An 18,173-nucleotide genomic window follows, 5' to 3' on the forward strand; every position below is an offset into this window, starting at 1 on the left:
TCGATAAGGCAATGCCTATGGGGTGCTCGATCGCCTGCGCCGCTTTTGAGGCCTTCAGCACCTTCTTGGAATGGGCCCTGAAATTTAAAACTGGTTTCGAAGGTGTGGGGCATTATTTGGATGATTTTATTCTGGTGGAGAGCAACGCGAGCGATTGCAAGACCCTGCTGCAGGCCTTCGAATCATTGGCGAAGGAGCTGGGGGTCCCTTTAGCAAATGAGAAGACGGAGGGCCCGGTCACCACCTTGACTTACCTGGGCATTGAACTCGACACTCTCGCTCAAACTTCACGCCTACCGGCCGAGAAGTTAGAGGCCCTAAGAGAACTTATCGCACAGATACTGCCTTTAAAGAAGGTCACACTGAGACAAATTCAATCACTATTGGGTCACCTCAATTTCGCCTGTCGTGTAGTATCCCCTGGTCGCCCCTTTTGCGGTCGGCTAGCAAGGCTGTCCGCGGGCTTACGGTCTCCACATCATAGGGTTCGCCTATCTAAGACGGCAAAGGCAGATCTCCGGGTGTGGTTGCAATTCTTGGATGGTTATAATGGCGTCTCATTGTGGCAGGATTGCATGTCCCTGCAGTCAGATTTCCAGGTGCATTCTGACGCAGCCGGGTCACTGGGCTTCGGGGTCTATTTTAGGGGGCAGTGGTGTGCTCAACGATGGCCTTCTTCGTGGCAGGGGAAATCAATACTACGTGATTTGACATTCCTGGAATTCTTCCCGATCTTAGTGGCAATTCACATCTGGGCTGAACATTTCAAGGACCATAGGGTGTGTTTCTGGACGGACAACCAAGCAGTGGTGTCGGTTCTGAATAAGCAGTCCTCACATTCCCCCAGGGTAGCGTCGCTGCTACGGTACTTTGTCCTTTCCTGCCTCCGGATAAATCTTCACGCCTCTGCTAGGTTTGTACCGGGTGTAGATAACAACATCGCTGACGCTCTATCTCGTTTCCAGATGGAGCGCTTTCGCTCATTGGCGCCGGATGCGCAGCTGCCGCCGCAACCGTTTCCGGAGCACCTCTGGAGTATTGGCAACGAGAAGCAATAAAGGGAGTATTGTCAGCCGTTGCACCGTCAACTCTAAGATCATACAATAAGGCGTGGTCAGATTTTACATCCTTTCGCAGAAAAAAGGAACGGTTTAAGCCAGGCAGGCCGCCCTCCAAGTCCGAGGTCATAGAATATATGGTTCACCTCCGTGATCTAGGCCGGGCCCCCAAAACCCTCAATATCCATTCAGCTGCGATATCTTTCTTCTCAAAAGCTCTTTTCTCTGTGGATCCCTGTGCACACTTTGTGGTGCGGAAAATGCTGGAAGGTTGGCGCAGGTGTCGGCCTCCTTGCCCTGATAGTAGAAGGCCCATAACATTTGACTTACTCACGCAAATCCGTAAGAAGCTCAGGGTCATCTGTTGGTCCAAATATGAAGCCAGGTTATTCTCCGCAGCATTTTCCTTCACCTTCTTTGGCGCCTTGCGCATAGGCGAGGTGGTCTGCGAAGACCGCCCATCCGGGAACAATAGGGGACTACTGTGCGAGGATGTAACCGTAGCTAGCTCGCACGTGATGTTAAAAATTCGCAGCTCCAAGACCGATCAAGTGGGCAGAGGGGCCTTGATTCGCCTTCAGGCAACTCAGAAGGCTGGCCCCTGCCCGGTGAAAGATGCCAGAAAATATCTCTGCTTAAGATCAAAATCAAACGGCCCCTTCTTCGTACATTCCGACGGTTCTTTCTTGTCAAAACATCAGTTCACGAGGGTCATGCGCAAGGCGATCGCGGCCATTGGTCTCCCGCATGAAGTATACGCCGCGCACTCCTTTCGCATCGGGGCAGCGACTACCGCTGCCCACATGGGTTTGCCTGCTGAAAGGATAATGGAAATGGGGCGGTGGAAGTCTAACGCTTACAAGGGTTACATCCGCAAGTCGCTTTAATTCCTCCTTATTCCCCCCTCTACCCCACTGACCTGGCCCTCTCTTTCTCTTATTCCAGGCAACGGGGTGGTACGCCTGTGGATCATCGGCCACAGTATTGTTCACTGGGCAAAACGGCGAGCAGATATGAAGGGCTGGGGTGCTGACCTGCTACTTCCCAGCAATGTCAAAGTGTCGTGGATTGCTAGGCGCGGAATGCGCTGGGATGAATTCTTCCCGACACTAACCGGTAGAATTGCAGTGGAAGGCGCACCCGACGCCTTGGTCATCCAACTGGGCGAGAACGACCTGGCTTATAGGAAAGGGGTAGACTTAATGTGGAACATTATCTATGACCTGGAGGCTTTGCTTACTGCCCATTCAAACATTACAATAATTTGGTCATCTTTGCTGGAAAGGCGGTGTTGGCGGGACGCTGAGAATCCCGTGGCTGTGGATAGAGCCAGGAGGATCGTGGAACGCTCAGTGGCGCGTAGAGTGGTTGCTATGGGCGGGCGTGTCATAAAGCACCCATGCATCCAGTTTAGCAAGGAAACACTCTATCGCTGGGATGGTGTGCATCTCTCTGATGCAGGTAACGACATTTGGTTGTCCGACATTTGTCAAGGAGTGAGGGATTGGTTACAGGTCTGAGGGTATTGGCGGCGAGCCGGTGAGGCCGGCTCGGGTGGCGGTTAGGCTGGCGTTAGGGGCGGGCCGATCTAAGGCCACTTAAGGTCGGGGCGACCCTGGCTCGCACCTTTTCTCCACTTCAGCAGCTGCAGTTTCCCACCCACCCGCCCTTTAGGTTTGCCCTTGACTTTGCTATGGGCTTTTGGTTGTCCGACATTTGTCAAGGAGTGAGGGATTGGTTACAGGTCTGAGGGTATTGGCGGCGAGCCGGTGAGGCCGGCTCGGGTGGCGGTTAGGCATTGGCCGGGGTATTGTCATGCAAATGAGGTTGGGGGGGAGGATTGCCATCACCTCCCCCAAGGCTTGAAGGGTAGTTCGTTAAAGGACTCCGAGGGGCCATCACCTCCCCCAAGGCTTGAAGGGTAGTTCGTTAAAGGACTCCGAGGGGCGTCACCTCGTCCGAAACCTACGGAGGCTAGGGCCTAAAGCGCGCCCCCGAGCGGTAACCCCTTGGGGAGCGCCCAGGGATATGCATCTCGGGTGGCTCCCCCTGTTGGTGCTTAACCCTTCCCGGTTAGACCGGATAGTCTCTTAGGGGCCAATGCCTAAAGCCAATACCCCTCTTACCTGTAATCAATAAAGTTGTGGCCATTTTCGCCCATTAACCTAAATTATTGTGTCCGGTGTCTTTATTTATTCCACCTGTGGGGGGGCGGGAATAGCCACGCAATGCCGCTACCGAACTGACCCTCAGGAGGGGGAGGGGTTGCGGGCTCACGTCCCCACCCACACTCCCGCGGGGCTGGCGCCAGCCTCGCGGGAAGCAGGGATTTCCCTTAATTAGCATTCTCCACAGCATCAGCCAATCGGCTGGCGTTAGGGGCGGGCCGATCTAAGGCCACTTAAGGTCGGGGCGACCCTGGCTCGCCCCTTTTCTCCACTTCAGCAGCTGCAGTTTCCCACCCACCCGCCCTTTAGGTTTGCCCTTGACTTTGCTATGGGCTTCGGCTGGTCGCCGCAAGGGGCCTGGTAGGAGTTTTTCCATTTGGCTAATTGGCTGAAATTTTAAGCCACTTGGTTTTTTCGCCTACCTCGTAGCAAAACGTCACAACTCCTTGGTTTTGGCGGTTAGGCATTGGCCGGGGTATTGTCATGCAAATGAGGTTGGGGGGGAGGATTGCCATCACCTCCCCCAAGGCTTGAAGGGTAGTTCGTTAAAGGACTCCGAGGGGCGTCGCCTCGTCCGAAACCTACGGAGGCTAGGGCCTAAAGCGCGCCCCCGAGCGGTAACCCCTTGGGGAGCGCCCAGGGATATGCATCTTGGGTGGCTCCCCCTGTTGGTGCTTAACCCTTCCCGGTTAGACTGGATAGTCTCTTAGGGGCCAATGCCTAAAGCCAATACCCCTCTTACCTGTAATCAATAAAGTTGTGGCCATTTTCGCCCATTAACCTAAATTATTGTGTCCGGTGTCTTTATTTATTCCACCTGTGGGGGGGCGGGAATAGCCACGCAACGTCCAGAACTGGTCAATTAGGATATTTTCTTCCATAGTAAAGAAATCCTCACCTCTGCTCACAAGGCATTGCGGGTTCTGTTTGTCAGGCCAGGATTTTGGGAGTTGTTTCCCCTTTCTAAGGTTTGCCTGCTTAGTTTTCAAAAGGGGGCTCAAAGGAGCCTTATTTTCAAAGAGCCTAAGTATTGTCATCCGTGCTTTTAAAAAGGCAGGTCTTGACCTAAAAATAAACTTGGCCAGGTTCTGATCCCCAAAAGTGGTCAGTGCTCTCACTGAGTGACCATCATAATGTAGATATTCCACCGAGGTGATATCATTAGAATTAACCATTCCTGGTAGTATATCATTTAGACTAGATACAAAGTTCATTATTCGCTGTTTCCCTGTAAGGAAGCCCTTAGGCTTCGGGAAGTTCGTGAATACCAATTTTTGGGGATTTAGAATCAAATTCCAATCTCTTTCCTGACTGGAGGCTTGCCAGGTCTGAAGGGGGGTATCATCTCTACTAAACGCTTCCTCTTCCCCGCTGTTCAATTTGCTAAGTGTTTTATTGCCTTCATAGGTAGAGGTCTCTACTTCCGCAGCATCAGGTTTGTTAAAGAGTTGGTTATCCAGGGACTGAATTGTTACTTCTGCCTTCTCACTTGCTACTGGAGTCAGCCTTGGCGAGTCCTCCTTAGCCGGTTGCTGTGTAACTATCTTTGTTTCTCTCTTTTTACCCTTCTTTTTACTGCCCCGTGTGGTCGATTTATTTGGAGCCGAGGGAAGAAGTTTAAACAATTTCTGCCAGTGTATATTTCGATTACTGCAGGTATACTTGGCTTTCCTTGTTGCTTTGATATTTTTACTTTTCTTCACTTTTACCCTTGAGTTATGTCTTTGCAGACTCTTATTTATTACTGGTTTGTTCGTCCCCACTAGCTCAACTGTTTTATGCTCTTGGGGCATATCATTTAGTTTTATCTCTTTTAATTGAGGTGTGAAGTTTTCTACTAACGTCAGCAATAGCCCATTTGTTATTATTAGATAATTTTTTATGTTAGCTAGATCAGTACTTATTGCTAGGGAATAATCCAAAGGGCAGCCGTCACTCAGTTCTGTTTGAGAGTATTTTGGAATAAGTATTTTTTGATGGGTAGATGTAATTTCTTCCGTGGGCCGCTGTTCCTTAGTAATAGAGGTATTTCCCTCCTGAAGTTCCTCGGCTAAAGCTAGTTCTTGCGCTAGGCTGCATGGAGAGTTAATATTTCCAGTATCTTGATATGTCTCTTTAAAGTAAGACGTCCATTCAAGAACAGTTAGAGAGGGGGGTATTACTTCATCAAGAATTAACTCTTTTTGTGGACTCTTACCCTCCTCCATCTTAGGGAAGTAATTTGTGATTTTGCTTTGTCTTTTACCAGGGCCCGGGGGGGCTGATTGCCAAGTCAGGCAGTATACCCAACTCCTTATATGTTCTTCTAGTAAAAACCATGGTAAAAGTTGTCTTGATATAGAGAGAGGGCAGTTTACCCCAGGTGCAACTGCCTTAAATTGGGGGGCAAGTGGGGGTATCAATCTATATTCCCACCTGCTCTCTACAGCAGCTTCCTGATGTGCTCATCAACAGCCTCAGTATATTTCTCTAATTTGAGTTCTCTACTTTTAGGTCTTGGCGATTGTCCTAAGCCTGTAGTTTTCACCTCAATCATGCGACCAGCGCTGTTTCACAAATGCTGCAACCTAGTCAGAATATAATAATAAAACAATGCTGCCAAAGGGACAGCAGTAATAAAACGGCTAAAAAGTACATTAAAATTAAAATTGCCTTTTTTAGGCAATTTATGTGCCATTGGAAAAGGATAATAGTGGAGTTTGGCTATAGCGCGTGCGCAGCTATGATAACCTTGTATTTCGGGCCCTAGCTTAGTCTTTACCAATTTCCCTTCGCCGCCTGCTGCTGTTGCCGACGCTGCGGTTGCTGCTGCTGCTGCTGCTGCAAAACCTCCGAATTCCCTCCTCCTCCTCCTCTTCCCAAGGCTGCCGCTGCCGCGCACGATTCGATTCCCAGGGACGCTGCTGCAACCCCCAATTCCAGGGCGAAGAAGTGCCGCAGCTGGGCGAATTCCCGATCGCGGCGCCCAACAGGTTCCCCTTTTGGCTGCCCACCTCTCCTCCGCATGCAGCAAGTCAGGCAGCCGCTAGCCACAAAATGGTGTCCGCTCCCGCAAAGATCGCACAACTCCGGCGTCAAGGCTCTTCTTCCTCGCTGGGTTTTTTTTTTCTTCTTCTTCTTCTTCTTCTTTTCTTTAATTATTTCAGTGTGGAGGGGGGGCGGGTGTTCCGTGAAGCCACGGCCCGAGGCGGTGAGGGTGGAGAGGCGGGGGTCTTCCTCTCTCTCTCTCTCTCTCTCTCTCTCTCTCCGGGGAGGCAGGAGGACTGGCGCCGCTGCAGCAGGCAGGCGGGAGGTCAACAAAGAGGGGAAAGAAATGGCTCTTCTGTTATAGGGTATAGGTTTTAATAAGGTGCTTGGGTCTCAGGGTCTGTTCCAGAGTCCAGCAGCCACCTTCATGCAGGTCACTTGTGCGTGCTGCTCCGGAGCTTCGAGGGAGAGGAACTGTCAGCCCCAAGAGGGAATACTATCCGTGAGTTATTAAGGCAGCTTTGGTGGGGCTGGAAAGGGAAGGAAGGGAGGAAAGCTTGAGAGTTCTTCCGTCGGCTCCCAGTGTCCTTTTACTGATAGAAGCTGATAGAAGCTGGGGGGTTTTCCAAGCTGCGCCTCTTATCAGCCTAATTTGCTGAAGACGCTCTTACTCATTCCGGCAGGACTCGAACGGGGACTTGTTTCAACCCCATTTTACGGTGTTTCCGATCACCCACCTTGAGTTTTTCCTTTCTCAGTGACGGGGTCCCTTCACGACAGGGGAGTCAGGCCAGGCCTCTTTTCCTTCCCCTCTCACTCGTTTCAAGAGATTACTCAGCTCCACAGCATCAAAGTACAGCGGGGGGTGCGGCAAGGCAGCAAGGCTAAAGCTCGAGTCCGGTGATAAAACAATAAAACAATAAAACGCTAATGCTAAGAAAAGCGAAGGCAGTGTTGAGGAGATAACGCAGCCACTAACTCATTAGAATTAAAAGATAAACCCCCAAAGGGTTTGAAAAAACTACTTAAAACTACTTAAAACTTTGTCTAAAAGCAGACGAGGTTAACTAGGCTGCTACCTTCGGCGCCATCTTGCCCCACAACCTCTTGTGTAAAACTTTATTTACTATTTACTTTATTTACTACTTGTACTATTTACTTTATTTACTACTTGTTTACTACTTATTTACTACCATTCTTCATCTGAAGATCACAGAGTGGTTTACAACATTAAAATGTTGTTGTTGTTGTTGTTTAGTCGTTTAGTCGTGTCCGACTCTTCGTGACCCCATGGACCAGAGCACGCCAGGCACCTCTGTCTTCCACTACTTCCCGCAGTTTGGTCAAACTCATGCTGGTAACCTCGAAAACACTATCCAACCATCTCGTCCTCTGTCGCCCCCTTCTCCTTGTGCCCTCCATCTTTCCCAGCATCAGTGTCTTCTCCAGGGAGTCTTCTCTTCTCATGAGGTGGCCAAAGTACTGGAGCCTCAGCTTCACGATCTGTCCTTCCAGTGAGCACTCAGGGCTGATTTCCTTAAGAATGGATGCGTTTGATCTTCTTGCAGTCCATGGGACTCTCAAGAGTCTTCTCCAGCACCATAATTCAAAGGCATCAATTCTTCGTCGATCAAAGGTTTCAGAAGGAGACAGAGTTAAACGTGGTTAAAAAAGTAAAATATCTAGGGGTGAACATAACAGCAAAAAATCTGAATCTATTTAAGGACAATTATGAAAAGTGCTGGTCAGAAATTAAGAGAGATTTAGAAAGTTGGTCAAGATTGAAACTTTCCTTGTTGGGCCAAATTGCCGCTATAAAAATGAATGTATTGCCAAGGATGCTGTTTCTTTTTCAGACTTTACAGATTGTGGATAAAACTGAGTGTTTCGGGAGGTGGCAAAGAGATATCTCTAAATTTGTCTGGCAGGGCAAAAAGCCCAGAATTAAGTTTAAAATATTAACTGATGCTAAAGAAAGAGGGGGGTTTGCCCTGCCAGACTTAAGGTTGTACTATGAATCAGCAGCTTTTTGCTGGTTGAAAGATTGGCTGCTTCTTGAAAACACTGAGGTCTTAGATTTGGAAGGATTTAACAATGCTTTTGGATGGCATGCATATCTATGGTATGACAAGGTTAAGATTCACAAGAATTTCAAGAACCATATTGTAAGGAAAGCAGTGTTTAATGTCTGGACAAAATATAAAGACTTATTAGAAAATAAGACCCCAAGGTGGTTATCACCTATGGAAGCTAAGGCTGTGAAAAGACCCAATATGGAGGTCGAATGGCCGAAATATTGGGAAATACTAGAAAGAGATGGAGACAATTGGAGATTGCAGAGTTTGGAGAAACTAAAAGATAAAGTGCGAGATTGGTTACATTATGCTCAGATTAAAGAGGCTTTTAAATTGGATAAAAAGTTAGGATTCCAGGTGGAAAAATCGAAATTGGAAACAGAACTGTTAGAACCTAAGACTAAATTACTCTCAAGAATGTATAACTTGCTGCTGAGGTGGAATACACAGGATGAAACGGTTAAATCAGCTATGATAAAGTGGGCACAGGACATTGGGTATAATATCATGTTTGCTGACTGGGAAAAGTTATGGACCACCGGTATGAAGTTTACGGCATGTAATGCCTTGAAAGAAAACATTATGAAAATGATATATAGGTGGTACATGACCCCAGTCAAGCTAGCAAAAATATATCACCTGTCAGACAATAAGTGTTGGAAATGTAAGGAAACTGAAGGAACGTTCTTTCACCTCTGGTGGACTTGCCCCAGGGTTAAGGCCTTCTGGGAAATGATATATAATGAGCTGAAAAAGGTATTTAAGTATACCTTCCCTAAGAAACCAGAGGCCTTCCTTTTGGGCATTGTTGGCCAGAGGGTGTCAAAGAACGATCGAACATTTTTTATGTATGCAACAACAGCAGCAAGGATACTTGTCGCCAAATATTGGAAAACTCAAGATTTGCCCACGCTGGAAGAATGGCAGATGCAACTGATGGACTACATGGAGCTAGAAGAAATGACCGGCAGAATCCGAGACCTGGGAGAGGAAGCAGTGGAAGAGGATTGGAAGAAATTTAAGGACTATCTACAAAAATACTGTAAACTATATGAGTGCTAAGAAGGATGAGAGATTTGAAAACAACAAGGCACCATAAAGTTAGATGAAAAGATTATGAGAATGAGTGAATTTTATGAGAAAAATAAATTTTGAATAAACATTGTGTTAAAATTAGGTATTTAAGACCTAGATAAAAATATTCAAAGTTAGGGACAAAATACTGGAAATGTGTATAATAAGAATGGAAACAAGGGGATAAGTTGCTGGCTAAAGTTTTATAAATTTGGAACGCAGGAGCGAGAGATGTGAGGAAGTCCAAAAATGAAGAAAAAATGGGTATTACAAGATGTCAAATTTTATGTTTGTTTCTTTCCTGTCTATTTTCTGTTTATTCTGTCTTTCTCTATTGTATAAACAAAATTGTATAAACAATTCTTCGGCGATCAGCCTTCTTTATGGTCCAGCTCTCACTTCCATACATCACTACTGGGAAAACCATGGCTTTAACTATAAGGACCTTTGTTGGCAAGGTGACGTCTCTACTTCTCAAGATGCTGTCTAGGCCTGTCATTGCCCTTCTCCCAAGGAGCAGGCGTCTTTTAATTTCGTGGCTGCAGTCACCATCTGCAGTGATCATGGAGCCCAAGAAAGTAAAATCTTTCACTGCCTCCATTTCTTCCCCTTCTATTTGCCAGGAGGTGATGGGACCAGTGGCCATGATCTTCGTTTTTTTGATGTTGAGCTTCAGACCATATTTTGCGCTTTCCTCTTTCACCCTCATTAAATGGTTCTTTAATTCCTCCTCACTTTCTGCCATCAAGGTTGTGTCATCTGCATATCTGAGGTTGTTGATATTTCTTCTGGCAATCTTAATTCCAGTTTGGGATTCATCCAGCCCAGCCTTTCGCATGATGTAAATACAACATTAAAATACAAAATGAAAATACGAAACAAAAAATAAAACAACAGAATCCATTCCGCAAACCTATTAGAAAGGTCACGTATGGTTTTATCAGCCAAAGACATTTTTATATTCTTTTTTTAATTTTTTTTCCATGATGATCTTTATTAGTTTTTTTATTTATTTACATACTGTACATACACATATTACATTGCTTTTTACATTTATACTTGCTCCCAAGAGCTGACTTCCCTCCTTCCTTCTTCTGGCTTCTTTATGTCATCTCTATCTTTTCGCATTGTCTTTATCCATTTTGTATATTGTTGTTGTTCTTCCATTTTTGTCCGTAAGATGTCTGTAAACAAATAAATCTTTCTATATATACAATTCTTGTTGTCTGTCTATATTCATTTACCTATACTGTTTGTTACATTGGCCATATTATACATTTTTACTTCTTATTGTTATTATTTTCCAATAAGAGCCAGTGTGGTGTAGTGGTTAAGGGTGGTAGACTCGTAATCTGGCGAACCGGGTTCGTGTCTCCGCTCCTCCACATGCAGCTTCCTGGTGACCTTGGGCTAGACAAATTTCTTTGAAGTCTCTCAGCCTCACTCACCTCACAGAGTGTTTGTTGTGGGGGAGGAAGGGAAAGGAGAATGTTAGCTGCTTTGAGACTCCTTAGGGTAGTGATAAAGTAGGATATCCAATCCAAACTCTTCCTCCTCCTCCTCCTCCTCCTCCTCCTCCTCCTCCTCCTCCTCCTCCTCCTCCTCCTCCTCTTCTTCTTCTTCTTCTTCTTCTTCTTCTTCTTCTTCTTCTTCTTCTAGAGTTTCCCATTATGAGGTTTATTTCAATTCTACTGATTTCCCTATTTCACCTCATCCTCCCTATGTATGACACAATTTTTTCCCATTCTTTTTGAAATGTTTTATCGCCCTGATGTCAAATTTTCCCTATTAGTTTGGCTATTTCTGCATATTCCATAACCTTGTACTGCCACTCTTCTACTGTTGGCATTTGTTGCTGTTTCCACACCTGGGCCAGCAATAACCTCGCCGCTGTTGTTGTGTACAGGAACAATTTCTGGTCATTCTTATTAATATACTCTCCTACCATCCCCAACAAAAATGAGTGGTTTTTTAAAAATGCGTATACCTGAAGGTCTTCTTTAGTTCGTTGTATATGCTTTCCGAATAAGTTTTCACTTTGTCACATGTCCACCTCATGTGAAAGAAACTGTCTTCTTTCATCCCACACTTCCAACAATTCTTATTTCCTGTTTTATACATCTTTGTTCATTTAATTGGCGTGAAGTACCACCTGTACATCACTTTTAACAGATTTTCTTTTAACAATGTACATGCTGTGGATTTTAGCCCAGTGTTCCATAATTTTATCAACTTTTCATACTCAGTGTTTTGGCCAACATCCATTGCCCATTTAATCATGACACTTTTGATGTCTTCATCTTTTGTGTGCCATTCTAGTAAAAACTCGTAAACCTTAGACAGTATTTTTGATGTTGTTTTGTAGTACTGCAGTTTCTAATATTGATTTTGTTTGTTCAAATCTCTTGCTTTTTTATCTTTTGAGAAAATGTCATTCATCTGGTGCTATTCCATCCAGCTTGATAATTTATCTTTTAATTCCTCATAAGGCTTGATCTTAATTACATTATTCTCTTCCAACAACATGTCTCTATAAGTTAACCATTCTCCTTTTATATTTAATCTTTTCACTGAGAAGGCCTCCTGGGGTGACAGCCACCATACTGTCTTTCTTTCAAACCACTCTTTAGATCTTATCCAGACTTCATATAATGGGCTTTTTATAATATGATTTAAATGCACTCCGACCTTGTCATACCAAAGGTATGCATGCCACCCATATCTGTTTCTGAACCCCTCCACATCCAATACATCTGTGTTTTCCAAACTGAACCACTCTTTTAGCCATGTTATACATGCAGCCTCATAATATATTTTAGGATCTGGTAGTGAAAAACCTCCTCTTTCCTTTCTGCCCATTAGAATTTTAAATTTAATCTAGGCTTCTTCCCCTGCCATACAAACTTTGAGATCATTTTTTGCCACTCGTTGAATTGACCTTGTCCTGTGACTATGTGGATGGTTTGAAATAGATACCCAAGAGCATCTTAGGTAAGACACTCATCTTAATGGCTGCTATTCTTCCACAAAAAGATAGTTTCAATCTATCCCATATTTCCAGATTTGTTGTTACTTATTTCCATGGTGTTTTGTGGTTATCCTTAAATAGCTTTGTATTTTGGGGGGAGAGCCAGGCATGCCATACCCGTCATTTCCAAATCATTTTTCATAAAAAAAACAAGGAAATACCTTTTTATAAAGCCCCGCCTTTTTTTTTGCCTTGGGAGAGCATTCCATAAATGGGAATTCACCTCAGAAAAGACCTGTTCTTGGGTTACCACCTTCTTGTGGAGGAGGCAGATAAAGGAGAACCTCAGAGGAAGTTGGCAGCCTTTGAATCGGTTGATATGGGGAGAGGCAGTATTTGAGGTACTGCAGTCCTGAGTCATTTAAAGGCATTTAAGGCTATATAGGACTTCGCGCCCGGCTCCCGGTGGCCGCGCAGAGCTGCCTGCAGTCCCGGGCTAGGCGCAGCTCTGCGTGGCCATCGGGAGTGGGGCGGGACTTCGCGCCCGGCTCCCGGTGGCAGCGCAGAGCTGCGCTGAGCCCAGGACTGCAGGCAGCTCTGCATGGCAATTGGGAGCAGGGCCTGACTCCCGGTGGCAGCGCAGAGCTGCGCTGAGGCCGGGACTGCAGGCAGCTCTGCGCAACCCTCGGAGCCGGTCTCCCGAGGGTTGTGCAGAGCTTCCTGAAGCCTGGAGAGCAAGAGGGGTTGGTGCGCACCAACCCCTCTCGCTCTCCAGGCTTCAGCGAAAGCCTGCATTCGCCCCATAGGATGCACACACATTTCCCCTTCATTTTTGCAGGGAAAAAGTGTGTCCTATAGGGCGAAAAATATGGTACTTAGATCTTTTGAATCTAGGGAGGACCTCTGAACTTGTGGTCCTACCACTGCATCCTTAAAGCAGGGAGGCAATATCCCCTCTCTAGAATAGGCATTAATCAGCTCCCTGGTTTCCCAATACAAGTCAATAGGGCTGCCAAAGTTTTTCATTTCATGGATACAGGATGGGCTGGGTTGGTCCAGAATCAGGCACAATCTAAATTACAAACTTGGACAGAAATCACATCTGGCTATAGGGTCTTTATTCTTACGGTAAAAACAGCAGCGAAGCTTTTCTCCACAACTTCCAATGTCTTCATAGCCACGAGGGCATTCCTTCAACACACAGTGCCCTGGCCGATCGCCATACATGCAAGATTCTTCATCTGAAACATCAGTGAATCCTGTAGTAACAGAGCAGCAAATGACCTTTAGCTACCTATCCACTTACAAGAGAATTCAAGTAGAATGGTGGGTATGATAAAATCTAATAAATAACAATATCAGCAAAAAAATAGTTCAGAGAATGCAGAGAAACTCGGGTGGATGTTTTTTTAAAAAAACAAGCAAGCAGGCAGGCAAACACCTATTCTAACAAGAAGAAATAGCAGAGATGGGTGCAACACAGAAGAACACATCAAAAAAGGAATATGGCAGACTCCTTCCACCTCCCTTCTTGCTGTACGTATACCCAACTTTAAGCTTTAACCCAACTTTAAACTTTAACCCACAATCCCCACACAAACCTGCCACTGGTACCCAGTGTACTAAGGCCTCTGCCATGGTTCAAAATTGCATGGCACGTGCATTTAACCTGCGTGATTTCCATTGTAAGGGACAAAGTGAGCATGCTGTCGTGAGATGTCACAAGAAGTCAGTTTATCCTGTGACACCATGTAAGAGCATCCCTACCAGTCCCTGACCTGCATGATGATTGGCCTTTGCCCAAGAAGAAAGATTGAGAGTTTAAAGCTTTTTTTGCACCAAGTAAGCATTTAGCTGTTCACCTTTCTTCCACGGCAACGCCTTTTCAGTGTGCCTGGTGTTTAGTTGAAAAAGATGTGGGTGGTGCGGTGGTCTAAACCACTGAGCCTCTAGGACTTGCTGACTGTAAGGTCAGCAGTTCGAATCCCCACAGTGGGATGAGTTCCCACTGATCTGTCCCAGGTCCTGTTAACCCACCAGTTCACAAGCACACAAGTGCAAGGAGATACTGTATATGGGAATTGGAAATGTAGAACGGGGAAACGGGGAAAAAAGAGGAAGAGGATAAGCATTGGCCCTACACAGTGGTATTACTCATTCCAGTCCCATTTAGGACTCAAATAATTGCTTACCTGGATTGGGAATGAGTAGCAGAGCAAACACAATATAGAAAAAGTATATGTTCTTCATAGCTCCCAGAAGGTCAAGGTGGATGCTCCTTGTATCCCAACCTGAAAGGAAATGAAGAGGGAATGTGTTTGGTGTGTGTTATACTCCTCTGGGTATTAAAAAAAATCTCCCTAGGCATTATACATTTAATTATAAATTGCCTTTAAGTATCACTGCTCAAGAGTACATTAATCTGGCAATGCCTTCGTGGTTCACCCGGTTGGAAAAATGGTTTCAATGTGGCTCAGATGTTACGGATAACTGAGGTCCCTATCAAGCAGCACCAGTTCGCCCTTGCTGTTCTGTACAGCAGAAGAAGTTCTGTACAGTACATTAACCTGACGATGCAGTCAAGATTCACTGGATTGGAAATATGGTTTCATACCCCCAGAAGCACCTATAGATCCACTCAACCATCATAGCCACTGAGCAAAGTCTCTTCCATCTCCTTTTAAAAATAATTTAAGCCATCAACCGTCTCTGTTTTTCTATTAGTCCTCTTTCTTCCACCCACCTTTCCCATGTATTAAAAAGTACCAGTTGCAACCAGAACCAGGAATAAGCATGGAGACACAACTCAGTGGACTGAACCAGGGCCACATTTCACATGCATGTTTTCCACAATATTACAGCCACTTTCTACAGAGAGAAAATTGTAACCTTAAAGGTAGAAGCATGGGTGTCCACAGAAATTTGTAGAGAGAGAGAGAAAGTAAAACGTTGAAGAGGACAGGCTTGTTTCTCTCACACAGAGAAATGAGGAAGATAGAGAATGTACATTTAGCCTTATATCTCAAGTTCTCCTGACCTATGTATGGGGTGTTAGGGGAGGGGTAGTACCTCTGGCAGGGGGAGATATTGTTCTCCCCCTGTAGTAGTTCTTCAACATTTGATCCCCATCCTGCACTCAACTCTACCTGTGGTTCCTAAAAGCTGTCTAATGGCTGGCTAAACCAGGTGAGGGTAGCTGATGGGTCTCAAATCCTGAGTGAATTAGGGACTTGTCTGTCCCCTGCGAATGTAGGCAAGCTTCAATGAATTGAGCGGACAAGACAAATACTGGGCCCAATAGTCAAGAAGGCAGTTTCTGCACATGCAGCAGTTAGACTGGTGACTGGGAGTGGTCGCCAAAACCATATAACACCAATACTAAAAGACCTACATTGGCCCACAGTATGTTTCCAAGCACGATTCAAAGTGTTGGTGCTGAACTTTATAGCCCTAACGGCATTGGCTCAGTATACCTGAAGGAGCATCTCCACCCCATTGTTCAGCCTGGACACTGAGGTCCAGCTCCAAGGGCCTTCTGGCGGTTCTCTCACTGCAAGAAGTGAGGTTACAGGGAACCAGGCAGAGAGCCTTCTTGGTAGTGGTGCCTGCCCTGTGGAATGCCCTACCATTAGATGTCAAGGAAATATACAACTATCTGGCTTTTAGAAGACATCTAACAGCAGCCCTGTTTAGGGATGTTATAAATTATTATTATTATTATTATTATTATTATTATTATTATTATTATTCTATGGAGGAAATGTGAGGCAGGTGGGCCTCATTAACCAGGGATGGGAGCCCATCCAGGAGAAGAAAATCTTTGATCCTCTACCTTCACTGCTTTGTGATCACCAAGGAATAATCCATATCTTCTGTCTTGCAAAACGTCTACACAAATCCAGAGTGGAGTCCCAAGGCTGTCAAACAGTGCTTTATAAACCTCTTTCTGGCACCCCCTCTGGCCCAGCTGCTCTCAAATGGACTGCATCAGCGATAATAAATAGTTTAAAATATACAGTGCACCCCCCTCTCCCCTCCTTTCTGTGCTTATTTATTTTATATTTTATATCTTTTCATTACTGCATAACCAATTTAAATCTATTTACTAATTTGTCCTGATCTTTTCCCTTAATTATCACTTACTGCACGTGTTTATATCAGGCCTGCTATTGTTGTGATTTGTTTACAGTGCATCTTCAAATTATCAATCATTTCCCCCCATTCTATTTTTAGAAATCTCTCTTCTCGATTTCATATTCTTCAACATAAAGTGCAGTATCAAATCAGCATTGCCAGAACTCTGGGAACATTTCTCTAATTCTGCCCCAGAGATAACATAGAAACAATCTCCTTCTGATTCATGTAGGTAGAAATGAAGACTGCCAGACACAGTGTGTAACATATAGGAAGGGCCTATGAGACTATGTGTAGGAATCGGAAGGGCCTTGGGGCACAGGTGGTTTTATCATCAACCATTCGTGTTGAAGGTCAAGGTCAATTAATTTCATTAGTCGATTTACCTTGCCTAAGGTAACCCAATGAAACTTCCAACATCCATAGAAAGGAACAGATCTTACCATGCAAAGGGAGCATGTGCTGGCGAGGCCAACATTCCTACAAGGCACAGGCATCCCATGAGTGAGGAGACCATATCTTGAGCTTACTAGTTTGGGGAGTGGGCATGGGCATTTCTTGGGTCAATGTCGTAGCTGCCATGCAGTGCTGAAGCTCATGTCCTGATCTTGGACTCTTGGACTTTGACTCTTGGGTGGTCCCACCATCCTTTCACCAGTGATAACTTTTTTGGGGGGTGGAGGGGAATAACTCTCTTGTTCAGGAAAGATTTGCCCCTTACTTCCAAGAAAGAGTCTCTGTCGTCATGTTCTGTTTGCAAGCATTGCATATATTTTGATTGCGTATGGAGTGAGTGGATGCAGCTGATATGCTTCACAGCATCTTTTTAGTAGCAAGAGAGCCCCTCCCTCCATCCAATATTTTTTATACCTCTTTGATCTCAATGCAATAAAAAAAAAGAATGTTCCTCATAGAGGTAGTTAGTTGCCCAGGCAAGAGCATGATGTGACCCATGAGAGCAGCCAGATCACCAGACCATTCAATGGTGATGGGATTAAAGTCAGGCCAAATATGTCTTGACAGCAGCAGGCAGGGCAAGGGTTGGCATGGCATTCGGTCAAAGGATCAGTACATCAGGACTTCTGCTTGAGGCGCCATGGAAGATGGCTGAAAATTCCATCGCTCCGGCTCCCACAGGGTAATTAGAGGCTGAGATGGGAGTAATCAGCCTCCCAAAATCTTCCCGGGGTATGGGAAGACAGTCTCATCCACGGATGCCCAACAAACCAGCTCCAATTTCATAAGGAAGGAGGGTCTGGGGGCACTGGCTGGAAAGAGTCACCCCAGAAGAACCATTTACATTATCTATAACAAGCGAGACTGGATTGTTTTGTATTTGTTGATATAAATATGGCTGTAAAACTATAAACTGGAAATAATAATACTATCTAATTAAGGCTTTTGATCTTTGATTTGCTTGGAAGAGGATAAAAGATTCTCCAGTTTGCTGAGATTAGACAGAAGCAGGATCTCATTAGCCGCTGGAGAGATGTTAAAAAACTTTGGATAGTTTCCTAGAATTTGTGTGGAAGCTGTGTCACACTTTTAATTTGGAAATCTGCCATGATGGAAGTCAAGACCAAGCTGCAGAATTACAAACAACCATAGGGGGGTGGGTGAGCCTTTAATATTAGTATTTCCAGTTTGATTTTGTAAACCTCCTCTGTAAAGGCTAATGTTTGATACAACCAGTCTGGGAAAATTAATGAGCAGACACTTAGACTTGATT

At 45.2% G+C, this 18,173-nt stretch overlaps 1 long non-coding RNA gene across 1 annotated transcript; it reads right to left on the bottom strand.

Moving 5' to 3' along the window:
* Positions 1-13,431: 13,431 nt before the first annotated feature.
* On the bottom strand, positions 13,432-14,973 carry LOC309338666. Its single transcript, XR_014155001.1, has 3 exons — positions 14,878-14,973; positions 14,503-14,601; positions 13,432-13,569 (listed from the first exon to the last, which is right to left on the bottom strand). It is a non-coding gene; the product is annotated as an uncharacterized lncRNA (long non-coding RNA).
* Positions 14,974-18,173: the final 3,200 nt, after the last annotated feature.

The sequence above is a fragment of the Podarcis erhardii genome (genome assembly GCF_964252035.2).
Source record: "Podarcis erhardii genome assembly, chromosome: 3".
NCBI lineage: Eukaryota > Metazoa > Chordata > Lepidosauria > Squamata > Lacertidae > Podarcis > Podarcis erhardii.